The sequence below is a fragment of the Eschrichtius robustus genome, chromosome 7 (genome assembly GCF_028021215.1).
Source record: "Eschrichtius robustus isolate mEscRob2 chromosome 7, mEscRob2.pri, whole genome shotgun sequence".
NCBI lineage: Eukaryota > Metazoa > Chordata > Mammalia > Artiodactyla > Eschrichtiidae > Eschrichtius > Eschrichtius robustus.
This window is the reverse complement of record NC_090830.1, coordinates 132,525,407-132,548,310: the sequence shown is the minus strand read 5'-3', so window position 1 is coordinate 132,548,310 and position 22,904 is coordinate 132,525,407. Positions and strand designations below refer to the sequence as shown.

General features: G+C 48.9%; 1 protein-coding gene across 6 annotated transcripts in view; it reads left to right on the top strand.

Moving 5' to 3' along the window:
* CTBP2 (C-terminal binding protein 2) overlaps positions 1-22,904 on the top strand; it is a 164,460-nt gene that overhangs the window by 29,264 nt on the left and 112,292 nt on the right. For 4 of the 6 annotated variants that reach the window (XM_068548739.1, XM_068548737.1, XM_068548738.1 and 1 more), the window contains exon 2: positions 20,168-20,271. The exons of the other annotated variants lie outside the window; for them this stretch is intronic. The gene's annotated coding sequence lies outside the window, so the exon portion shown is untranslated. The remainder of the gene's footprint in view (positions 1-20,167; positions 20,272-22,904) is intronic. 6 annotated transcript variants of the gene reach the window in all.

The following is a 22,904-nucleotide window of genomic DNA, read 5'->3' as shown; positions in this document are numbered from 1 at the left end:
TTTTCTTAGCGGCTTATAAAACAATGCTGGGTCTAAGGTTTGATGGTATCTTAGAGTTGGTGGCCATGAAAGCATTTTGCAGACTTCAAAGTTTTAGAGTTGAGCGTTTTCCAATAAAAGGACAGTTGCTCAACTTTTTAAGTTGATCAGCGAGAGCCCAGTTGTGACCAGATTTCCACTTGGATGCCACGGCTGTGTGGCAACAAGAGAATTTAATAGATGCATTTCCAGAGTTGTTGGCAGCTCTTCTCAGATTTGGTTCAGTGGTCAGATAACCTTGGATTATGGTGTTCAGAGAGACCCAGAGGCCTGTATTGCTTCCAAAATAAGCCTGTCTTGAGACTGAGTTGGAAGGTAAGTGTGGTGGAGGTGACCAGAGGTCCACCAAAGATCTGTGCTTCCCTCCTCCACTGGTGGGGGCTTACTGCTGCGGTGGTTGCCCTGCCACCAGCCAGGCAGCTACCGGAGGCCCCAGGATAGATGTTGCCAGTGGAACACTGGTGGGAATAGGTGTCACTTCCTGGCAGAAATGGTTAAGAAGCAAGTGTGCTTTACCCAGTTTTTCTTGCCTGGATTGTCAACTGGGTGTGGCAAGTCCAGCAGAGAAAGCGAGGATCCTGGGCCCCTGAATCGCCATGTGAAGAGCTGCTTGCCCATCAGGAACACTGATCTTTTTGTGGTTTAGAAATAAGCTTATACTGTGTTGAGCTGATACTCAGTTTTGGGTTCCTTTGTTAAAGCAGGCAGTGTTAACTAATACATTGAGTTTGGCGAGCTGATTAACTTGATCATCAACCAAACCAAGCTGCGCCTCACACTCTCCTTCAGTGAGCAGGTGGAGAAGCAGGGCCCTCCTCCCGGCCCCCAGCCTCGGCAGCGTGGCTTTCACTTCTCCATCCGCGGCGTCCATTTATTCACTGAGTCCTGGAGATCCCGTTCCCCTCCCCACTCTTGTTGGGGGGGCCTCCCTGAAGATGAGCACCCCTGCAGGGCTTCCCTGCCTCGCACCAGACGCATGACAGCCACCTACGCATCTTGGGTACAGCCAGGTGGCCCTGGCAGTCTGACTGTCAATCTTTGGAGAAGCTCAGAAGTAAGTCTTGGGTCGTAAAAGTGGAGCAGCGACCTGGCATGGTGTGGCAGCCGTGCAAAGGCGCCTCTCTGGGCTTTTCCTTCTGGGAAGGTAATTGACTGCTGGCGCCAATGACGTTCCACACGTGGAATCCAGCCCCGCATTCACAGAGCCCGCGCTCCCACAGGGCGCTCCCAGCCAGGGCCTGAGCACAGCGGGGATGCCAGGCTGTCCCTGCGAGGCTTGGGACTCCTCCCAACAGCCCGTGTCCGCTTGGCCCGAAGATCCCCCTGTGGCCTTGAACTGCACGGCAGGCAGAGATCTCTCCTTCCCTGACTCCACTGAAGGGGTCAGGCCCGCATCTCCCTCTGGCTCCTGTTTCGTGTCCCCCCAAGAAGTCTCTCGTACAGTCTCTTACTAATCTTGTCTTGGCATCTGTTTCTGGAGGAACCGAACTAACACACGTTGAATTGAAAATAAAGTGGGTCAAAGGGTCATTGCCCAGGAATTTCTTCCAGTTTGGGAAGCAAGCCATATTTCCTCTCCCCGGTTGCAGTTTGCCTGCCTCTACAGTGTGAGATCTGTGCTTGGCGATTTCCAGGACCTACCCAGATCTGAGATCTTGGATTCTGTCAAGGGTTTAGTTCTGTTACTCTTGCATCATAGCAGTGCCTTTTTTTTTTTTTTTTTTTGGCCGTGCCGCGCAGCATGCGGGATCTTAGTTCCCCGATCAGGGAGCAAAACCGTGCCCCCTGCAGTGGAAGCAGGGATTCTTAACCACTGGACCGTCAGGGAAGTCCTATAGCAGTGACTCTTAAATGTGCTTTTTAACGTAGCTTCCCCGCCATCTGGGTGAAGCATCAGTAATGAAACTAGAGTAGATGCCGCGTTGACCTTTTAGAGTGTCCACGCACTAGATTTTAACTGGGAAGTTGCATGTATTTTCTGTACTTAATACTTTAAAAGCCTCTTGGGTGATACGAGATGCTAGTAGGTGCAGTCTGTGTGTGACCTGCACTGGGAATGCAACTTTAGGCTGACAGCATCTAACGACAGCCGTGTTAAAAGTCACATGGCATTTAGCAGTGTGTTTCCAAATGGGCCCGTGTAATCGGTTTGCTCTTTGAGAGCTGCTCTCGGGAGTTCTGCCTCAAAGCATGAGAACCTGCAGGATGCAGATGTGACTGCCCTGGGGGTTTACTCTGACTGGGCCGGGACCTCCTGTTTGATCAGCCTGCGCTGATACACACGATCCTTAGCCTCCTTGAATTCGCGGGTCTGTTCACGGAGAAGAGTGGGTGTCACCTGGACGCACGCCGCTCCCACACTCTGATTTGGAGTGACCATCCACCTGGGCCGCTGGGGTCCCAGGTCTTGGTGGGGAGATGGCACTGGTCTCGCAGGTGTTTCTGGGGTCCTCATTCTGCAGATGGAGCAGAGTCCAAGGTGCCCTGAGTGGGCACCTTTGTGCAGTGAGTACCCCCACCCCGCCCCCCAGGCTGGGCTGTTACCTCCGTGCTATCTCCATCTCCCCGCCCATCGGTCGTCTTTATTTCCTCAGCGATAGCGGCCTTCAGACCTCACTGAGCTCCACCCCAGAGTCCTTGAGCATGCATCTCATTACTGAAGTTGACTTTCTGTGGTTCCTTCAGTTTATTTTTCCTTGGAGGTAGGACTTGGGGGAGGTATTCAGGGGGCTGGGAGTGGGGTGGGGGGCCTGAGGTAAAATGAAAAGCGTAGACCCTAGGCATGCCAATCCATTTGTTTTGGCAGATGCATATACCTGGGTACCCCAACTCTATCAAGATATAGAACATAACCGTCATTCCAGAAAGTTCCCTCATGGTAGTCCCCATTCCTATCTCCCTGATCATCTCAGGCAACCACGCCCCACCCCCACATGATTAATTTTTCATGTTCTAGCATTTAATATACTACATGATATACATATTCACACGTTATACATACATGTATATTATACCACATATACCTTTTGGGAAAAGCTTTTTAAATTCAGCTTTTTAAATGTGTTTGAGATTTTCAGGTGTTTTAGCCTGGATCAATTGCTTGTTCCTTTTTACTTGCTGTGTAGTATTCCAGTGTAGGAATCCACCAAGTGAGTTTACCCAAGTACCTGTTGATGGACACGTGGGCTGTTCCCAGCTTTTGGCTATTCTGAATAAAGCAGAAGTGAACCATTCTTGTACATGTATTTTTATGGACAGACCTATGTTTTCGTTTCTCTTGGGTAAATTCCTAGAAGTGGAATTGCTGGGCCATAAAACAGGTGTATGTTTAGTTTTATAAAGCAGTTATAATGACATTTTACACTGCTACCAATCATGTATGGAAGATGGAGCTATTTTTTAACCACTTAGCAGAATGTTGGCTTTCTGCTTGAGGGGTTTGGGGCGGGGAGCACCTTCCTCTTCCCCGTTCCCTCCGCTAGCCAGACAGATGCAGTGTCTGCACCATTTGCTGTGCTGTGGGGTGGGCTGTAAGGCTTGCCTGCTCTGGAAGAAGTAACCGTTTTATTTTGTTTAGAGGGGCCTGCTTCTCTTGGCTTTCCCGGGATGTTCAGAACAATTGTTGATTTTTCCTGGGCACGCCTCTACCTGCTCCAACCCCCAAGCTGTCTTCCTATCCCCTAACCCCACCCCCCAAATACTGCACCCTCTAGTGAAGCGTGAGGGTCAGGGCCTTTGGTTCCTGGTGTTTTCCTGGTCCTTTGTAACATCTGTGCCCATGTTTTTGCATTCGTAACTGACGGAAGTTCATTTTTGGAGCCCACTGATAATCACGTGGTAGCACATGCATTTCTAGTTTCTTTCAGCGTGGGGAAACAGGCTAAGCAGGTGTTCTGTGCAGCTACCTGGCCACCTGAAGATCAGCCACCAGAAGATCAGACACCCCGTGAGCTGGGCCACCCAGGAGCTCAGTGGTCAGGGTGTGCCGGCCTCGCTGGCCTTGGGGAGGCTGCTGCCAGCTTTTCGAAGTCTCTTTAGGGTCAGTGCTTTCAGGGATGTGGTTTATAGGACTTCTAATGTGTTCTCATGAATGGATGCTATTTTACTTATTTATATCCTGTCTCTTTGGAGAAAGTATTTTGAGGACTCAAAAAAAAGAAACAACAAACAAAAAAAACCCAGGATTGGGCTTTCCTGGTGGCGCAGTGGTTGAGAATCTGCCTGCTAATGCAGGGGACACGGGTTCGAGCCCTGGTCTGGGAAGATCCCACATGCCGTGGAGCAACCAGGCCCGTGAGCCACAATTACTGAGCCTGCGCGTCTGGAGCCTGTGCTCCGCAACAAGAGAGGCCGCGATAATGAGAGGCCTGCGCACCGCGATGAAGAGTGGCCCCCACTTGCCGCAACTAGAGAAAGCCCTCGCACAGAAACGAAGACCCAACACAGCCATAAATAAATAAATAAAATAAAATTAAAAAAAAAAAAAAAACCAGGGTGCTGTAAGAGGGGATGAGATTGGGGAAGGACCAGAGTTGATTAAAAAACAAAAAATGGACATACAGCAACTGCAAATTTCCAGACAGTTGGCTGTGAACAGCTCTCTTCCTGTGAGTTTAGAGACACGTGTTGTTGAGCTCATCCTAAAGAGAAATGCTTGGACTTCCCTGGTGGCGCAGTGGTTAAGAATCCGCCTGCCAATGCAGGGGACACGGGTTCGAGCCCTGGTCTGGGAAGATTCCACATGCCGCAGAGTAACTAAGCCCGTGTGCCACAACTACTGAAGCCCACGCACCTAGAGACTGTGCTGCACAACAAGAGAAGCCACCGCAATAAGAAGCCTGCACACCATAATGCAGAGTGGCCCCCATTGCGTGCAGCAATGAAGACCCAACGCAACCAAAAATAAAAATAAATTAAAAATAATAATAATAATAATAAAAAAAGAGAAATGCTTCCTTAGAGGGAGTTACAGGGGATAGAGGGTTCTGCCATCAGCCAAGGTCTGGTAACACAGACCTGTTTGCTTGGGCCTGGGTCCACCCGGAAAGTCAGAAGCACAGTGTTGAGGGACAATTTAGGGGAAGCCATTCTAAGGGTATCATTTAATTTGGAATGGCATTTAAAATACTTCAGGGACTAGGCCAGTTGAATTGGACTGGGTCATTCTTCCAAAAAGGTATTTATCTCAGCTGGGCTTTTTCTAGGTGTTTTTAGAGATGCCGGTTGGAGTTTCACTTCTTGCCCAGGAATTGGTGTGCGTTGGCCTTACTTGCCGGCCTCTCAGGTGTGGAGGTGGACAAAAGGAGGGGGCAGGCCTGGCTGGTTCCAGGATCAGGAGCTTAAGTCAGGGCAGGGTCTGGGTTTGCTTTGGTTGGAGTCACGGACTCCAAGGGCGTAAAGCTGTGATGTCCATGCCTGTGGATGAGCCAAGTTTGAGGGGCGGGTGGGATGGGCAGTCAGAGAGGAGGTGTCGAGAAGGCGGTTGGTGAGGGGCATCTGGAGTTCCTTGCAGGGACCGTCGAAGAAACTGACTTGGGAGCATCTGAGTGGGAGTTTAGGCAGAGTTGCACTCTCTCCCTCTTTCATGTCTGCTTCTCTAGCACTTGGCTTTCTGTTCTTTGTTCCTTGTTGGAACTCCTTGAAGACAAGGTTATGTTTCCTTTATCTCCAAATCTCCCTCTCAGCAGTACCTGCCTCTGTTGGTGCAGTATCAGAATGGATAGAGTGGTGTGGGTCGGGTGTGTGGTACAGCTGGGAAGGTAGATGACAGAGGAGAAAGGGCTGTTGGCTTTGACCATCAGGAGTCCACACCAGAGTTTTTGGATGTGTTGGGTATGTGTGTATAGATAGCTATAGCTATAGCTATGTGTGTATATATTGGGTTCAATAACCTTGATAGCAAGGCTCGAAAAGCAGCACTGCAGCCAGGAGAGTCCACTGTGCAGCGGGGGAGGTGGCCAGGCTGATGACTTCTGTGGGCCCCAGGCGTGGGGAGATGGGAGCACATGTGGCGTTAACTGGGAAGGCTCCCCTCTTAGTAGTAGGCTGGGGGGTGCAGGAGCCAAGCCGAAGGTCCCCCACTACACATTTTGGTTCACCCGCGCTTTCTGCCTTCACTGTTGCTGCCACAGGTCAGTTTGCAGGATCTGGCCTCATGCGTGGTGATTACTGGCCCTGCTCATCCATCCACTGGGGTGGAGTTTGTCACCAAGGAAGGGAATGTACATTAATCCAAAGAAGAAGAGAAGTTCCTATTATAACTCTTCTTTTTCCACACTCTCGTTTTCTTTCAAGCCCCAGTGACTAGAGAATTGGCTCCAAGTCTCATGAGTGCCTGTTTTAAATGGAATTAGAACTTGAGTTACAGAATCATGGTGGCTGGTTAGCATTCCTCTCCTGTCCTCATGAGAAGTTGGTTTCCCAGGGGCAAAGTGACTTGCCTAAGGTCACACGGTAGGACGAGGCAGGAAGGTGTCTGCAGCTGAGGTTTCCCAGCTTCGGCTTGGATCTGGGCTTTGGTTGTGAAGTGTATCCCACCCACCCTGGTCCTCTCCCAGGCTGCCCACTGCACTGTAAGTCTGTCTACAAGGCTCCCCCGCGTTGTGCAGGCACGGGCCTGGCCTCTCCTTGCCTCTCCTTGCCGTCCCTCCTCCAAGGGCAGCTTCCCTTTCCCAGGAGGAAGGCCGCTGGTGCAGAGTTGGGCTGCATTGGGCATCTTCTGTTTGGTCTTTCCAGCCTCTGCCGTGATGCTTCTTCAGGTGTTCTTAGGATCCTCCTCCCACATCGGTTGGGGGCAGGGTGGGGTGGAGGGGCTGACTTGCCCACATTTCATCAAATTCGAGTTAGATACAAAGGGATTGGCAGTGAAAAGTCCCCCTCCCCCGGTCTTAGACTCTGCGAGCTCTCTGTTCCTTTTGCTGTCTGTCTCCTCTGCTGGCTCCAAGATTATCTGGTGTTGGTCCCGGAACGTTTGCGTCTCCTTTGGACACTTGGTGTGCGACATGCTTGTTACCCACCCTTAACTGACTTGAAGCCCTTTGGTCTGTTTTCTTTGTGAGCACTTGCTTTTTGCCAGGGGCTGGGGAGGCAGGCGTCACTCCGCTTGCGTTCCGGTGAAGATGCTGCTTACCTTTCCTTTTTTCAAAAATGACCCTTGGTACCTTCTTAGGAAAACAGTGGAGACAGGGACCGTACTGTTCTCTTAAGTTCCCCCAAAAGTTGATGCTGACAAGGTTTGCATTCCTTAAGTTGAGAAGGAGGGCTAGAGTGCAAGCCTATTCTGTATCTCTAAGCATTTCAGAAGAAAGATATATCTGTGCTCTGTGTTTAAATATAGCATGGTGTTTGCTACTGAGTTGGAGAAGAAGCAATTGAATATGTAGGTCATTGACTTAGGAGAATGAGTTCGGAGTTTTCTTTGCATCTGATTAACGCTGTCTTACAGTTGGGCCAAAATTGGGTTACAGAGAGTTCAACGAGATATCTGGGAGGGAAACCGTGGGGATCATACGAGGGTACCTTTGCCCCCTTAAGGCATTCAGGGGTGTGACTTGGTGTTGGGCCCGGTAGCCCGGTGCTTGGCAGCCAGCGTGGAGGCATTAGCCGCTCTGGACTTGTGTGGGGAAGACACGGGCTGGGTGCTGCTCCCCCGGAGCAGATCCGTCAGGAGCAAGGGGAGAGGGTTCTACTTAATCAGGATAAATGCCAGCGGTGTATTTTAATACATGCTTGATTCAGAACGCACTGTTTGGAACTGCATATTTAAAAGGAAACTGCCATCCCCCTTTGAAGGTACGTGACATTTAACAGATCTGTAGCAGGAGATAGGTTTGACAGCTTCGAATTATATTTGAAAGAGTTTTTCTTTTAAGAAAGAAAATGACTACTTCAATTTTAAATGTCATCACAAAGACATAAACATGTTTAATCAAATTATATATTTAATTTATGTAGAATGTGATTTGTATTCCCGTGGAAGAGTCGCTGGTTATTTCTTTATCAGCTTTGAAGCTGGGCAGTGTTTGAAAGCGCTCAGCTTTTTGAGTAAATGGCTATTTAAGGGTTTATGGAATCTGAAAAAAATAGTATTGTGATTGAAATATTTTTCATCTGTACCCTTGTACCTACCTAATGGCACATTCTGGGGAGAGGGAGGTGCTTTCATTATTGTCAGTGGGAGACATTAAGGATAAACTCCTGTTGAATGGATGGAAAGAAGTGTGACCCTGAAGACAATAAAGGCAAAACAGCAAAGATGCTCCTCCTGTAATTTTCTCCTTCTGGATTCTTTGAATCAGCAGGGAGGTGCCGGGGAGTGTTAGGACTGACTGTGCCAGCTCTCCTTAAAAGGGAGGCAACAGGGGATCTTGGAGGACAGACACAGAACGCCACAAAAGACCTTGAGGTTGATACAGTGTGATAAAGTTTTGTCACAAAAGGCTGATGTGGAGTTCGAGGGCAGCCACAAGGTCCCCAGGCTGCTGGAAAAGCAGGCATGTAGCTGTGGGTTCTCTCAGACAGGTGGCTCGCTGGCTCTGGTAATCTGCTAGGACACTCCAGCTCCAGAACTTTCTCTGAGCGAGCTGGGTGTTGGAAGGTGGCCAGCCCAGTGTACAGCTGTGTGTGTCAGCCAGGGACGGTCTTGGCCTGTTCCAGCCTGCTGCCTGAGGTTTCGATTTAGCCATGTGGGATCAGGGAGTCCTGGGTTCCCCACCACTGTACCCACTCGCCCACACGGACCAGCCCCGGAGGCTGCTGGTTTTCTCTTGTCCTCTCCGGGGCAGTTCTATCACATGTGACCTGGGAAGCTCTGGGCATCTGGCAGCAGCTGAGCGAGAGAAACCAGTCAGTTGTGCCTGTTCCCAGGAAAGAACTTACGTAGCAAGCATCTTTGCCAGCTCCAACAGAGAAGGTCAGGGGTTCAGGAGCCGTGTGCCCTGGCAGCCGGAGGAAGCTGATCCCAGTTCCGAGTGTGAATCCTGTCAACGGGCTAGGCTCCTTGTAAACACCAATCCACCAAAGAAAGGAATTGCCCTATTTATTGGTCAACATGCACCAAACTCAACAGACAGACCAAAAGGAAAAAAAAAAAAAACAGGACAAAGCTACGTGTTATTTTTGTAATTAAACTTGTAGTTGTAAGAGAAGTAAGACCAATAAGACCCTTTACCTCGTTTTCCCCCAATTGGTAACATCTTGCAAAATGATAGTGACAATAGCATAACCAGGAAATTGATACTGATACAGTCCACAGATACTATTCAGATTTCCCCGGTGTTACACACATTCATTTGGGTGTATTCCCTTCTGTGCAGTTGTATTGTTCGTGTGGCTTCCATTGTGCCCCACCACAGTCAAGACACACAAGTTTCATTACCCCAAGGATTCCCCCACCCCACCCTTCCCCTTTTATAGCCACACCCACTTTAGGTGGCCCAGACAGTTCACGGCCAACATACATGGTTGTAAACGGGGCTGGCTGACTTCCAAGACCCAGCTCACTCAGAGAAAATTCTAGAGTTCGAGTGTCCTGGCTCCTTCCCTTGTCCGTAAACCCTGACAACCACTAGTCTGTTCTCCATCTCTGTAATTTTGTCCCTTAAGAATGTTATAGAAATGGAATCAAATAGTAGGTAGACTTTTGGGATGGAGTGTTTTCACTCAGCACAGTTCCCTTTGAAATTCATTCAGGTTGTTGTATCAATGGTTTGTTCCCTTTTCTTGATGAGGAATATTCCACCCCAGAGATTTTTTTTTTTTTTTTTTTGGCTGTGTTGGGTGTTTGTTGCTGCGCGTGGGTTTTCTCTAGTTGCGGCGAGCAGGGGCTACTCTTGGTTGTGGTGCGCGGGCTTCTCATTGCGGTGGCTTCTCTTGTTGCGGAGCATGGGCTCTAGGCGTGCCGGCTTCAGCAGTTGTGGCTTGAGGGCTCAGTAGTTGTGGCTCGTGGGCTCTAGAGCACAGGCTCAGTAGTTGTGGCGCACGGACTTAGTTGCTCTGTGGCATGTGGGATCTTCCTGGACCAGGGCTTGAACCCATCTTCCCTGCATTGGCAGGCGGATTCTTAACCACTGCGCCACCAGCGAAGTCCCCACCCCAAAGATTTTTGATTCAGTCTTAGACTGACTGGAACACTGGGTAAGAGGAAACCCATCATGGAGACCTGGGAGTTGCAAAACAACTCTTCCTTCACATGGACTCTTTCTCGATGTCGGGAGGAACAAGGCATCTCCGGCCTCTGCTAGCCTGCCCTGTTTCTCAGCAGACGTCCATGGGGTGATGTTTGAAGAAGCTTGTGTCCTGATGGCTTGGCTGGTTTGGGAAACCAGCAGAAGAGCCCCCCCTTCACCTTGTGAGTTTTGTTCATCTGTGTTGTGTGTTTTTGCACAGTGCGCATGGATTGAAACAAAACTTGGGATAAAGGTTATTGGATTTTGATGTTTTATTAGCACTCATAACAATAACATAGGGTGTTCTGGGCTGGTGCACAAGGAAAGTAAAGGCTGTGTGAGCATGATTTCTTTAGAGGAAGCCCTAGGCACCTAGGTGGCTTTGGCCTGCCTTTATGAGAACTGTTAAAATGACATACCCCGAGAATCTAATTTCACAGTGAGAATTTTGAGCCATTGCTCCTTCAGAAAGCACACTTATTTGCACTGTGTTTTAAACATATGTGCGTGTGTATTTACACATGCATCATATCAGTGAGGACAGCATTTATGAAGTATTACTCCCATGAACATCTGTGCTAAAAGGTTGTCTATACTTTCAAAGTTAATGAAATGCAGCTGAGTAATTAGGCAGTGAGGAAGTTAGTTCAGGATTCCCAGTGTTATTTACTTGATAACATATGAATCAGTAGGTAGTATTTGCGTTTTCTTTAGAAACTGTGCGGTTTTTTTTTTCTAGATCAAGCCTGTTAAGCCCTGAAAACTCCACCCGGAGCTCAGGATGGGCTCATGCCGCTGGGATGGGGTGTAGGCAGGTCTGGCCTTTGGCTTTTCTCTTCTTGTCCTGGATTCCTCTGGGTACAAGGGGGCAGCATCTGTGTCAGGGACCGTCACATCCTGTGGTCTGAACTCTGGTCAGAGGTGAAGGGGCTATCCTGATGTGGGTATCAGGCTGTTTGGGGCGGAGGTTCCCCATTCGTGGATGTGATGCTCTCTGAGGTCCCATCTGGCTCTGGGATTTATTCTTAAGACTAGAATTTGTTGCCTCTAAGGGGAAAAGTATTTTGGACCCATGAGTTTACTTTCCATTACACCTTTGGGGTCTTCACTCACATTCGTGTTTGCGGAGTTTCTCTGTATCGTTCTCTGTGACGTGCCTAGCGCTGTAAATGGATTTTCAAAAGTCAAGTCATTCCTTTGGTGGCACGTACAGCAGCTGGTCCATTTGATGGCAGTGATGCGCTTCACTTTAAACTTAAACCTCCCCTGAACCTGTAGGTTCGGGTTTGAGTAAATTTGTTTGAAATAAAACTGAACTTAATTTCCTTTAGGCCTTTTTTTTCTTCCCAGGACTCTGGGTTCTTGAATTCCCCTGGTCCTGTTAGGAAAGCATTTGTTAAACGATAGAATTGTTAACAAGTATTTGTTAAACATTTGAGCGCTTCTAGTGCTGAGCTCTTTACCTGCGGCATCACGTGCAGCCCCACATTCGAGGGGAGAACGGTCACATCCTGGGCTTGTCCTCCCCAGCTAGAGGTGAGGGAGCTTTTCTAGGGCCACTCCTGGTCTCATTCTAATGCTCTTCACTATTGTTTGGTCTCCAAGGTCTCTAAGATAAAAATCACATTCTGTCCCTGCCCACATGGAGCTGACCAACTAAACCAGTGACAAACCTGACGAAGCAGCCGATGCAGTGCCTTCTACACACATAAAGGGGTGGGGATGGAGGTACAGTTACGGAGAGCTAGGGCTTGAGGGGCTGTTACTCGGCTGAATTAACTTTCCCCAGCTTCCTCCCTGCTCAGTATCCTGCATTTAGTCCATTGGTCCGTAGCGTTGGTATCTAGATCCAGTCACTCTTCTTGTGAGTAATTTTTCAGGGCTTGCGGACTCGGCCATTTGATTCTCAAGTCATATATATATATATATACATACACACACACATATATATTTTCTGCTTCTCTCTACTCATTCTTCTGCAGTCTAACCTGTGGCCGAGAACTTGGCTGGAGCCTGCTAAGTCTTTCTTGCTGCAGTGTCCGTCCTCTCCTGCAGGCCCTGGGGGAGCCAAGGGATCCCCACTGCATGGGTGCCCTCTCCCCTGCCCCTCAGGGATTCTCCCAGGTTGATTGGCCACTGGAATTCAGATCTATGCATTGGCATTCCTAAGAGGGACACCCTGTTTCTAGATTAAACTTGCATGAGGTTGGAGGGGATATACCTTACTTCCTTTTAAACCCACCTTGGCAGTGCAGCTGTTACTTAAGGACTTAGATCCTAAATAGAGCCACTCTGCAGTGATGCTATGGCCCGGAACCAAGGCAGCAGCTGTCTCTGCATCCCCAGCTTCAGCTCCCTCTCCTGATGTAGAAGCCCACGTAAATTCACTGTACATTTTCCAGATTGTAGGAAATCTGCTCGTTGCAGAAAATGGAGAAATAGAGGAAAATATGAAGATTAATGCACAATTTTTATGATCTGAAAGACTTATATTTTAAAAATCACCTTAGCATATGGAGAAATAACTTCTTTTAACACTTTGGGTGAATTTTCTGTCTCCTGCATGGTATGCATACACTAGCAAATGACATTCACCGTTCAAAGAATATTTTTAAATTTATGTATAAGATTTAGAGTCTTATGTTTTATACTTGTTTTTCCATTTAACCTGTAAATGTTTTTCCTAAGTTGTGAAATATTTTTGAATTTTTAAAACTAAATAATTTGTTGAGATACAGGTATCATAATGTATGTAGGTATAACGTGATAGCTATTTGTTTTTCTCTATAGTGTATCAGGAAGGATAGTTATCCAACTGTTTTCTGTTTCAGGGAAGCATCTTAGATGGTTTATTTTTATGTGAATCTTTACTCCTCCTCTAATTACTCCCTAGGGGTAGAATGGGGTGGGGGGGGGGTGAAATCTAACTTTTCAGAAAAGGTGCCCTTTCATACTCCCACTGAAGCGGTGGGGGGCTGTTTGTCTCACCAACTCTTCAACATTTTGCTCTGTCATCCGTGGATTTTAGGTTACAGATTGTCAGCTTAATAAGTTTTATGTTGCCGTGCTGAGCATCGAGAGACCCTCTGCTTACTGTCTGACCCTGTGCCCCTTGTCAATCAGAGTGTCAATGGGGTGCCTAATGAAAAGGCATTCGGGGGACTTCCCTGGGATTTCGCCTTCCAATGCAGGGGGTGCGGGTTTGATCCCTGGTCTGGGAGCTAGGATCCCCCATGCCTCAGGGCCAAAAAACCAAGGCATGAAGCAGAGGCAATATTGTAGCAAATTCAATAGAGACTTCGAAAATGGTCCACATCAAAAAAAAAAAAAAAAAAGTCTTTAAAAAAGAAAAGGAACTCAGCACCTCTTCTGCGCCCTCCTCTCTACCTGGGAGAAAACCGAGGCCAGGGCATTCATTTCAAGGTGCCCTACTGGTTCGTGGTTGCTGTTAGCTGGGCTCTGCTCTTGGGCCATCTCATCCCTCTTCCACTCCCAGCAGGTTCCGGAACCTCTCCTAGAGGCGCGTGTGCCTGGGCTGATAGCTTTCTTGTTCAGTTACTATTTGAAACCACAAAAGGCCACCTACAGGTGTCTCTGATTTGACTTGTGGGTTTACATCGCCGCTGCCTGATACATTGGGCTGAGACCTCAGGGGCCAGGCTTCCCTTTGAGCCAGGCTGATTGGAAGAGGGTCCTCCCCCAGCGAGGACTCCCCACTCCTCTGGGCATTTCAAAGTTAACAGGGCGGCTTCCCAGCTTGTCTGACATTGGGACAGACTCGTGGGGGCCCAGCCAGGCTTCTGGGAACCGGGAGTCAGACTGCCCAGGCCCGCTGCCTGCACTTCCAGGGCCAGCTGGGCAGTTTGGGGTGTGGGAACGCAGCTTGAATTCACAGGATGACGTCGTTGTGTGTGGGGTTGCTGCTCATTGAACCACTTTTTTTTTTTTCTTTCAAAACTTGGCTCCTGTTGGGCCAGATTTGCAGCACCCGTTTATCGATTTGCTTTCCGTGTCCATTTTTCCAGTTGTTTTCCAATTCCCTCCCCGCCCCGCCAGTCTGACAGCCTCATGCCCTTGTTTATTTCTCCATTGCTGGAGCCACTGAGAACAGAGCCTTTCCCCAGAGGAGTGAAGCCCAGCTAATGCTGCGAGGCTAGGCCATTTCTGGTCACCTAGCCGGGCTCAGATCTGCCGGCTCTGTAGGGCGGGTGCAAAAGCAGAAAGCTGAAAAGCAGCAGAGAAACAGACACATTAATTGACTACACCTGGGACAACACTGAGAAAATATCCTATTTTGTTTTCCTTAAGAAAGTGGCAGAGTTCCAAGACTTCCCTTACAGTTTTCCACTGGCTCTCCTTATATTTGAAGACAAGAGTTCTGATATCTTGGCTGTTGGGCCTTTTCATGTTCTTAACACTTAAATGCAGCTGAACATATTTAATATTACAAAATTTCCATAAACATTCTCTCTACAAAGACTGTATGTAAAGTTTGTGCCCAGAGGGCATTTTTTTTATTGAAGTTGAAACTCTTGCACATGGCGGGGTGGGCAGTAATAATGAAGTGTTGATTTGACCTTAGGTGTCTTGACACCAGTGTGGCTGTATAGGGACATGGAAAGAATTAGCTTTCAGGGTCCCCCTGCCTCAATAAAGGAAAATTGTTTCCAAGCTAATTAATACGGTTTATTCAGTATTAGGCAGTAGTACGTGGAATTGGATCCTGGAAAGGAATGATGCAGCTGCGCTAAGGGGAAAGTATCTCAGGTCACACCGTGTTAATTCCGTCTTGTCCAGCGTTTCCCTCTTCAGAGGACGTAGTCTTTTCCTTGGTTTTCCCAATGTGACAAGCAAACCAGAATTCCACACTGCTTCGTGCCTGATGGGCTAGGCCTTTCTGGGGGTGCGTTAATACTGAGAGGCTGGGCAGGCGCATACATACCCGTGGGGAGGGAAGGGGGGGCCCTTCCCAGGTGACTTGGGCTTGTGCCATCGCTGTGTCAGCCTGAGGTCCTGGTTAGGGGCAGATCACACATGTGTGGCCCCGAGTTCTGAGCGTGAGGAGAGGCCACATCCCCCCAGCTGCCGGCCCCTCCCACCCACCATGTTGCTCAGAGATGCCCGTCTGTGCCCCCAGCAGCCCCCCAAGCATGCAGCTCTGGTTACCCCGCCCAGTCAGCTGAGGGCAGCCCGAAGCCATCCTGCTGTGGGTCATTATGCATCCCTGGATGTGTGGGAGACCTGCTGAGGGTGGTCAGGTGTGAAGCAGGAGCTGGAGGGGGTGGGGAGGGGCCCAGGCTGCTCAGGGGTCCCGTGAAATGTATTCCAGGAGCTACGGCCTGTGGCCTTGACTTGACTTCTGGCACTTCTGTCTGGGCATGTCCCTCTTTGGCCAGAAGGACTTCTTTTTTCTGAGAGGGGCAGCTTGGTTTTAGGGGGCGGACATTTGGTTTCTCTGTGGATTTCTGGGTTCCACATCTACTCGGGACTTTTCCCCGCCTGCCACCCTTGAACTTGAGATAGTTGTGAGGCCCGGCTGTGGATACGTGGGCAAGCCCCTGGCACCTGCGTCCCATGTCCTCACATCCTTATCGTGATTCCACCGTGGAGGGTCACTCCCCTTTTACACAGATTGACACCCCAAAATGGTGCTGTGTGGCTAGTGTGTGCAGCAGGAGGGGTGAATAGGTTGACACAGGGCTTGCACGCGGACCTTCAGGTCACCACGGCTCCCTTGAGCTGGGGCTCAAGTTCCGCGTCTGTGGGTCCCTCTTGCAGCAGCCCATGGGCAAGTGGCTCCTTCTGCCCTGAGGCACTGGTGGGCAGCAGGTTGCCCCGAGGTAGCTGTGGGCCCTGCAGCTGTGGGCGGACCAGCATTTCCTGGAAGGTGATACCTCATCACTTCAGCAGGGCTCCGTCTTAAATTTGATAACAACAGCTGCCCTCTTGAGAGGGCCAGCCAGCGGCGTCCGAGCCAAGAGAACACTGATGAGAGAGAAGGCCGGGGTTTCTGGATGGTTCTTCCCCAGTCCCTTGTTCCTTTTCTGAGCACAGCCATGCCACAGGACTGTCACCAAGCGGAGGGCGAGGCCACCCTGCGGGGGGAGCGTGTAGGTCCCCCAGAGACGTGGTGAGGAGTATTGGACTCTTAGGCCAAACAGGAACCATTTATCTCGTGATTTGAGCAGAGATTGGTTTGGTTCTTAGCAGATGCTGATGACGACAGACTTGTCCTGTGTCCTGGAGTCGTGTGCCAAGCCTGACGATGACTGGCATTTACTGAGTACTGGCTGTACACAGGCCGGGCACCGAGCTCCCTGGGCATTACCACTTTGAAAGGACCTGATCATCTGTGAAGCAGATGCTGCCTTCTCCATCTCAGACAGGACAGAGTCCCAGGGCGTTGGTCACCTTGACCCGTGGAGCCTGGGCTGCTTCTCTGCAGTGTCCTGTTAATAACTCCATGCTCTCTCCTTAGTCCTTTCCCACTAGCCCCTCTATTGCAGTAAATCTGCGGGGGCCAAGGGATGATTCTGCGGACTACTTTCTGGTTCTCTGTTGAAGTAGTAAGTGTGCATGGGGCCCCCTGGATCTGAGATGAGCCCAGCGTGAAGGAGGGCAGGTTCCAGATAAGGCCAGTGCTCTCCTCAAGCCTGGGCCTCCTGCTTCTGTCCACAGTTACCACATGAGGATCTCTCTCCTGCTAATAAATGTCCAAGCCAGGCCTCGCTTTTGCTTACTGGCCAGCCGGGAGGAGAGGAAGCAGAGGCGCTTTCCTTGGAAGCAGTGGGTGAAGGGGCCCCCACCTGCCATAGCAGGACAGAGGACGGGCGTTTTAAAGCCTAGATGACCCAAATATGAGTCAGGCAGAGCAAAGAATTCAAGTGGGGTTCAGGCAGGCCCCGGGTGGTAACAAGAGCTGACACATCAAAGCGTTAGAGGCGTTAGAAATAATTCATGCAAGTAAGTGGGCACTTTGTGATGCCTGTCGCAGGCTGGGGGGGGGGGGGAATGCCGGGGCGCCCACGCTGAGCCTGTGTGCCCCTCTTCTCTCTCCAGAGTTTGGGTGATGCAGGGCACAGAGCAGAGCGCAGGAGCCGTTCCAAAAGAGGGCGAAGTTCAAGTGGGGGCCAGACTGGTCCTCCTGGAATGAGGCGGGGCAGAGTCTCTTAGGACCCCCCCTTCCAGACCTTTTTAGAGCTCATCTCATTCCGTTTCCGAAAAGTAGACTTATTAACTATAGACCTAGAAGGTAATTTTCATATGCCCGACTCAGTGTAAGAAGAAACCAAAAATCCAGGTGGTAGGAACCCTTCTAGGCGATGTGTCCTGAATTTATAAGTTTCCTATATGAAAGCCCCAGCCCTGGCTTGGACTCCACCAGGCTCTGGGTACTGCTCTTCCGTGTGTGTGTGTGTGTGTGTGTGTGTGTGTGTGTGTGTGTGTGTGTGTGTGTGTGTGTGTGTGTGTGTGTGTGTGTGTGTGTGTGTGTGTGTGTGTGTGTGTGTGTGTGTGTGTGTGTGTGTGCGCGCGTGCGCGCGTGCGTGTGTGTGCGCACGTGCTCGTGCACACACCCACACCCACACCCCCTCATCGTCATCAACTATGGGTGGAACACATTTGCCAAGTGATGTTTAATAGATTCACCGAGGTTGATCATATGGGCCAAAAATAGATGCCCTTTTCCTTGGCCAGAAGCAGCGGAGTGAACTTGGAGCTGCCTGGCATTTACTGGCCGAGGCCGAGTTACTTGGTGGAACAGCCCGCTTAGCTTGCTGGGGTTGCTCGTGTAGGAGCGGTGGTGATTTTAATTAGCTAAGTCATTTCTGTGTCTTGTTGTATACTCCTAGAAGTTCTTGGAGGAATCCTGCCAAGAACATTTCCCCTGGCAAATCTGCGGGGCACTACTCCCTGTTGCACTGTCATCAAGTATCTACGGAAACAAGTGTTTTTGAATTTTTAGCCTTTTTAGCCCTTCTGTAGCTGCATTCTTTTTAAGTACTTATATCCACCTTCACGTAACAATGGGCACTTGCTTTAAAGATTCTGACAGTCTTCCAAGCTTTTTAATGTTCTTAATCCACTAAATAAGCCGTCACTGTTCGCTCGGGCAGTCTGCAGGCTCTTCTGAAATTTTGGCTTAAAATTCTGTGAAATGTCACCGGCCAAGTTGTCTGTTCCTTGTTTAATTACTTTGACTATGAAGTATCTCAAGGAAAGAACCTGCACCCACCAGTAAGATTAGGTAGGTGTTAACATGTTGCCTTTGTCTTCAGACCTTAGTTGAAAAGAATGTTACAGACAGGCATATGTGTGTGTGTGTGTATACATATGTGTGTGTGTGTGTGTGTATATATATATATATATATATATATATATATGCAGTTAGTTAGATATTTGATTTCCTACTGTATTCCAGACGTGGAAGACTTTGGAGATGAATAACGCATGATCAAGGCATTTAAACATTTAGAGACTTGGCGATAGGTAGAGTATGTCACAGCCTGGCAGTCAGGAGTGAAGGTGTCACAGATGTCTAGGGTACGGGTTTTGAAGGGTGGATGAGAGTTTGCTAGGCAAGCTCTCGCTGCCTCCAAAGGCTGGTTCCTTGGCAATAATAGATGCTTAGTCAACATGAAACTACTGTGTCATTAGAGGCTTGGAACTACTGAGAGCCCGTGCCCGTCCCTCCTTCCTAGCATTTCAGAGGCCGGGATGTCTCTCTTCTCCGCACCCTCCTCCCTTGAATTGGAAAGTTTGGGGTGTAAGGTGGTGGTGTGGAGGCACAGTGGGAGTGAATTACTTCTTGACCTTGGGTATCATGGTAGCCCTGCCCATGGAGACCACCCTGTTCCTGCTGTGAACTCGTGTAATTGTGAAGTAGGAGCTGGCTGGCGTCAGGACGTGGACCCTTCCTTACATTAGAGAGAGCACAGGTTTTCTTTTGAATGGTTTGAGAAGTAGAGTGCAGCTGGGAAACTGGTTACAGTAACTTCATACATTTAAAAAAAATATTAATCAACTATTTGTATCCTGACTCATTGTAAGGTGAGCTTGGAAATGGTCAGGGTTGGCTGCAACAGTTCATTCTCACGGGACTTGAGAAAGGACTACCTTAAAACACAGACACCCCTGGTGCATAGCAGCTCCAATATTGAAATTGCGTCTGTCCTTCATGGGAAAGGCACAGAAAGGATACCTGGACACGCCTGCCGCCCAGATGTTTGCCTTTTCTGTCAGCCCCGGGGAGGAGTAACTTCCTCGTCCGCCCCCTCTTACTGCTCTGGGTGCACAGGAAGTGGTTCAGATAATGTGGATGGTCCCATGTATTTCCTCTTCGTTCCATGTGTAGTAAAATAAATGTGAGTGCTGTTTAATGTATCACCTCATTTCATATTGCCTTTGCCAAGAAAGTGCAATCTTATCGAACATTAGGATTGAATTCTTAACTGAGTAATCAATTTCAGTAGTAAGTTAAAGTGCCTTCTCTTAATGACAACTGCAACCGTTAATCAGTTACAGTGGATTCACAGTTGTCAGCATTTATGCTAATAGCGCTTATAAACCGTGGGCTTCTGAATTCCATATTTCTCAAACAGTTGGTAAGACTTTTTGCTTGAAGATATTGATTGTTTTGTCCCTTTGCTTGCTACTTGGAGATGCAAAGAAGTTAAATGACAGTTTCACGGCAATGCCACAGTATCACCTTCTGGTTTTGCACACTTGGCTTCGTGTCAAAATAGATGGAAAGAGTTCATTTGTTCTGGTGCTCTACTGTTCAATTTGATCTGGTGTGTGACTAAAGCAAGACAAATAGTATTTTTAATGAAACCATTTAATAACCTCTGGTAGCTTAGAATCGAAGGCATTGGAAAAATGCAATTAAAGGATGGCTAGATGTAAACAACAAGGAAAAAAAATCACTGCTTCAGCTTCACTGATCCAATTCATTTTGCTTTCAGGGTTTCATCGCCTTAAATGGTTTTGAACCAATGAAGCTGGATTCTCTTAAAAAGACGGACAGCCCATCGTGTGAACTATAGAGTTTGTGGACAAATTTATATTGGTGAGTTATTGTAAAATATCTCCAGGTAAAAGTTCAGGGTTTTCAAAAGTCCCCTTTGGAATGTGTTCTCAATTTGTTGATGGCTGTGGCTCGCTGGCAGCCTCTGGATGTTTCATCGGGACGTCTAATAGCGGGATCATATTGATTGTCTTTCAGTTAATTGCATCTGGTATTTTCATTTATCAAAAGCAAAACACACGTAATTAACTCCGAAGCAATATAGTTCAGTGTAAAGTGATTGTCGCTGCTGCTATAGAGATAAGTCAATGGAAATTACACCAGGAAACTCGAGTCAGGATGGAGCCGTGTTAGGACTTCTCGACATATTAATTGTAAAGAATAAAAATGAATTAGGGAAACAGTCCACGCCACCCCGAGTGGCTTGGGCAAAATGGTAGATGGACGTCTTTAGGGAGACAGCAGCTTGCTGATGATGGCACATCTTTAATGAGCTAAGATTTTTAGACTCACCAACCTCTAGGATGTCTTGAACATGGAATGGTTTTTTTTCTGGTGGAATGGATTTAGGGATGTGGGATGTGTGCTGAGGAGAGCCTTCAATCGTCTGCTTATTTGGAGTATGGATGAGAAAATACCAATGAACAGAGTTCCGTCTTCCCTCCATAGCAAGGACTTTCGGGGGTCCTGAGCTCATTTCAACATGCCTTTAGCCACTTTCCACAAAACCTAGATCTTAGACTCTCGAAGTGGCAACTTCTCAGAAATGATTGCTTTTTCTCCTGTTGAAAAAAAGGTTTTCTCCTTGAGCTGACAGTGTCCTCTTAAAGCCAGAAAAAAGAGTGTGAGCCAAGTTTCTCCGTGTTCTTTCCGTCGAGCCCCAGGCTCGTTCCCTGCAGTACTGAGTAGGACAGACCCTCAGGTTTGGAGAGAGGTCAAAGGCCCACAAGGAATTTGTACAACAGGATTCGCCGCCTGAGACTCCTGGGCAGATTCCAGCACACAGGGTCTGGAATACATAATAACACAGAAAGAACTGTTGGCCTGAAACTGCAGCCTTAGGCACGGCTTTAGCCGGTGGCCGCCAGGGAGGCCGAACTGACCCTCAGTCTCAACCCAGCCAGTGGGTGTGGCCCGGGGAAGGGTCTCGCTGCCTTTTCCCGTGGGGGAGGGTCCGTTGCCGACACCGGGGCTGCTGCTCAGGACCTGGGCTCACGGAGCCCACTCCCCAGCAGGTCCCTCTGGGAGGCCTTCTTTGTGACATGAGTAGTTGTACTGGGGTGGTCCCCATGAGCCCCCGCCTTGTAGAAACCCGGAAGCCTTTCCCAAGAGTGATCTGAGAAGGCTGCCCGGCCAAAGGCCACAGCAGAGCATGAGGTTCACAGAGGGTTACTTATCAGAGACGACTCCGTAATCTTTGAACAATTCTAAGAATCTTCGTACTGGGGAGATGAGAAACCAGAGGTATCAGTAGACCTTCTTCTGGGGGTGGGACATGGGTGTATCTGTTAGTCAGTCATGATGGCCACTCTCAACCGTATACACTCAACTTTGCCTTTTAAGGCCAACGTTTCTTTCTTTTCTGGCTCTCACTCATTCTTCTAAAAGAAACCTTTTTTTTCAAAAGACCCTGTGTGCTGGAATCTGCCCGGGGTTCTCAGGCAGGGATGTTGTTGTGCACATTCTTTGTGGACCTGGGGTTGGTGGGGTGTTAATTCCAGGGTTGGGTAACGGCACTGAAGATGTTTTCAGTGGGTCACAGTGATGGAACTCTGTCGGAGCCCCGCGGGTGTCCAGCTCCACGTCCAAGCACTGCAGTGCCCCATCCTCGAGTCCTTCACGGAAAGTCACCCGAGGTTCACCTGAGGGAGCATCTTGGCTGGGTAGCCAAAACTTGAGAGTGATGCTTGGTAACGTTTTGCAGGCACCACGGGGTTGGAAAACTCTCTCTCTCAAGATTGGAATGTGGAAATGCCCAGTATAAGGATGAAATGGACTTTTTAAATATCAAGAAATGGTTACATAACAGCATTTTCATTTGACTCAGCCTAATAATCGAACCACTGCGGGATCCTGTTTGTCAATGATCTCTATCTCAGAGAGAGGAACATTAACATTGCATAAATGCATCCAATACCAGAATGAAATTGCAACACAATTCCTGATAGCAAGTTTTTCCCTAGCACCTAGCACGCTCACACAGTTGGCCTTGTACAATGGTTCCCAGCACTTATGTGTTTTGGGCATAATTTGGGGTAACAGTTTTTGACAGCACTCTGGAAGAGCTTGAGAAGCTCGGTGTAACGTTGGCGTTGGCCCTCATTAGAGCGTGGCCACCATGCCTGCAGGATGCCTCGTGGTGTCTGTGACCTCAGCCACATTGACTGTGACCCCGACGTCCTGGCTGCTCCCCAGCACTGGGCACCCTGCCAGTGGGTTAACCTTCGCCCCTGACCACCCCCGTGTACACTCACAGGGTGTGGTTCTCGCGTGTTCGAGAAGCATGTGTTAGTTCTTGGCTCTTTTCTCTGGCTTGTCACTGTGCCCAGTACATTGTACCCCACCCGTTGGGTGGCTACTCGCTCAGCCCCAACTGCAGTCAATACCCAGCAACACAAGAGGGGTATCTTGAATTGCAGCCAGAGCAAGGGACCACATGTTGATTTCAACCTGGT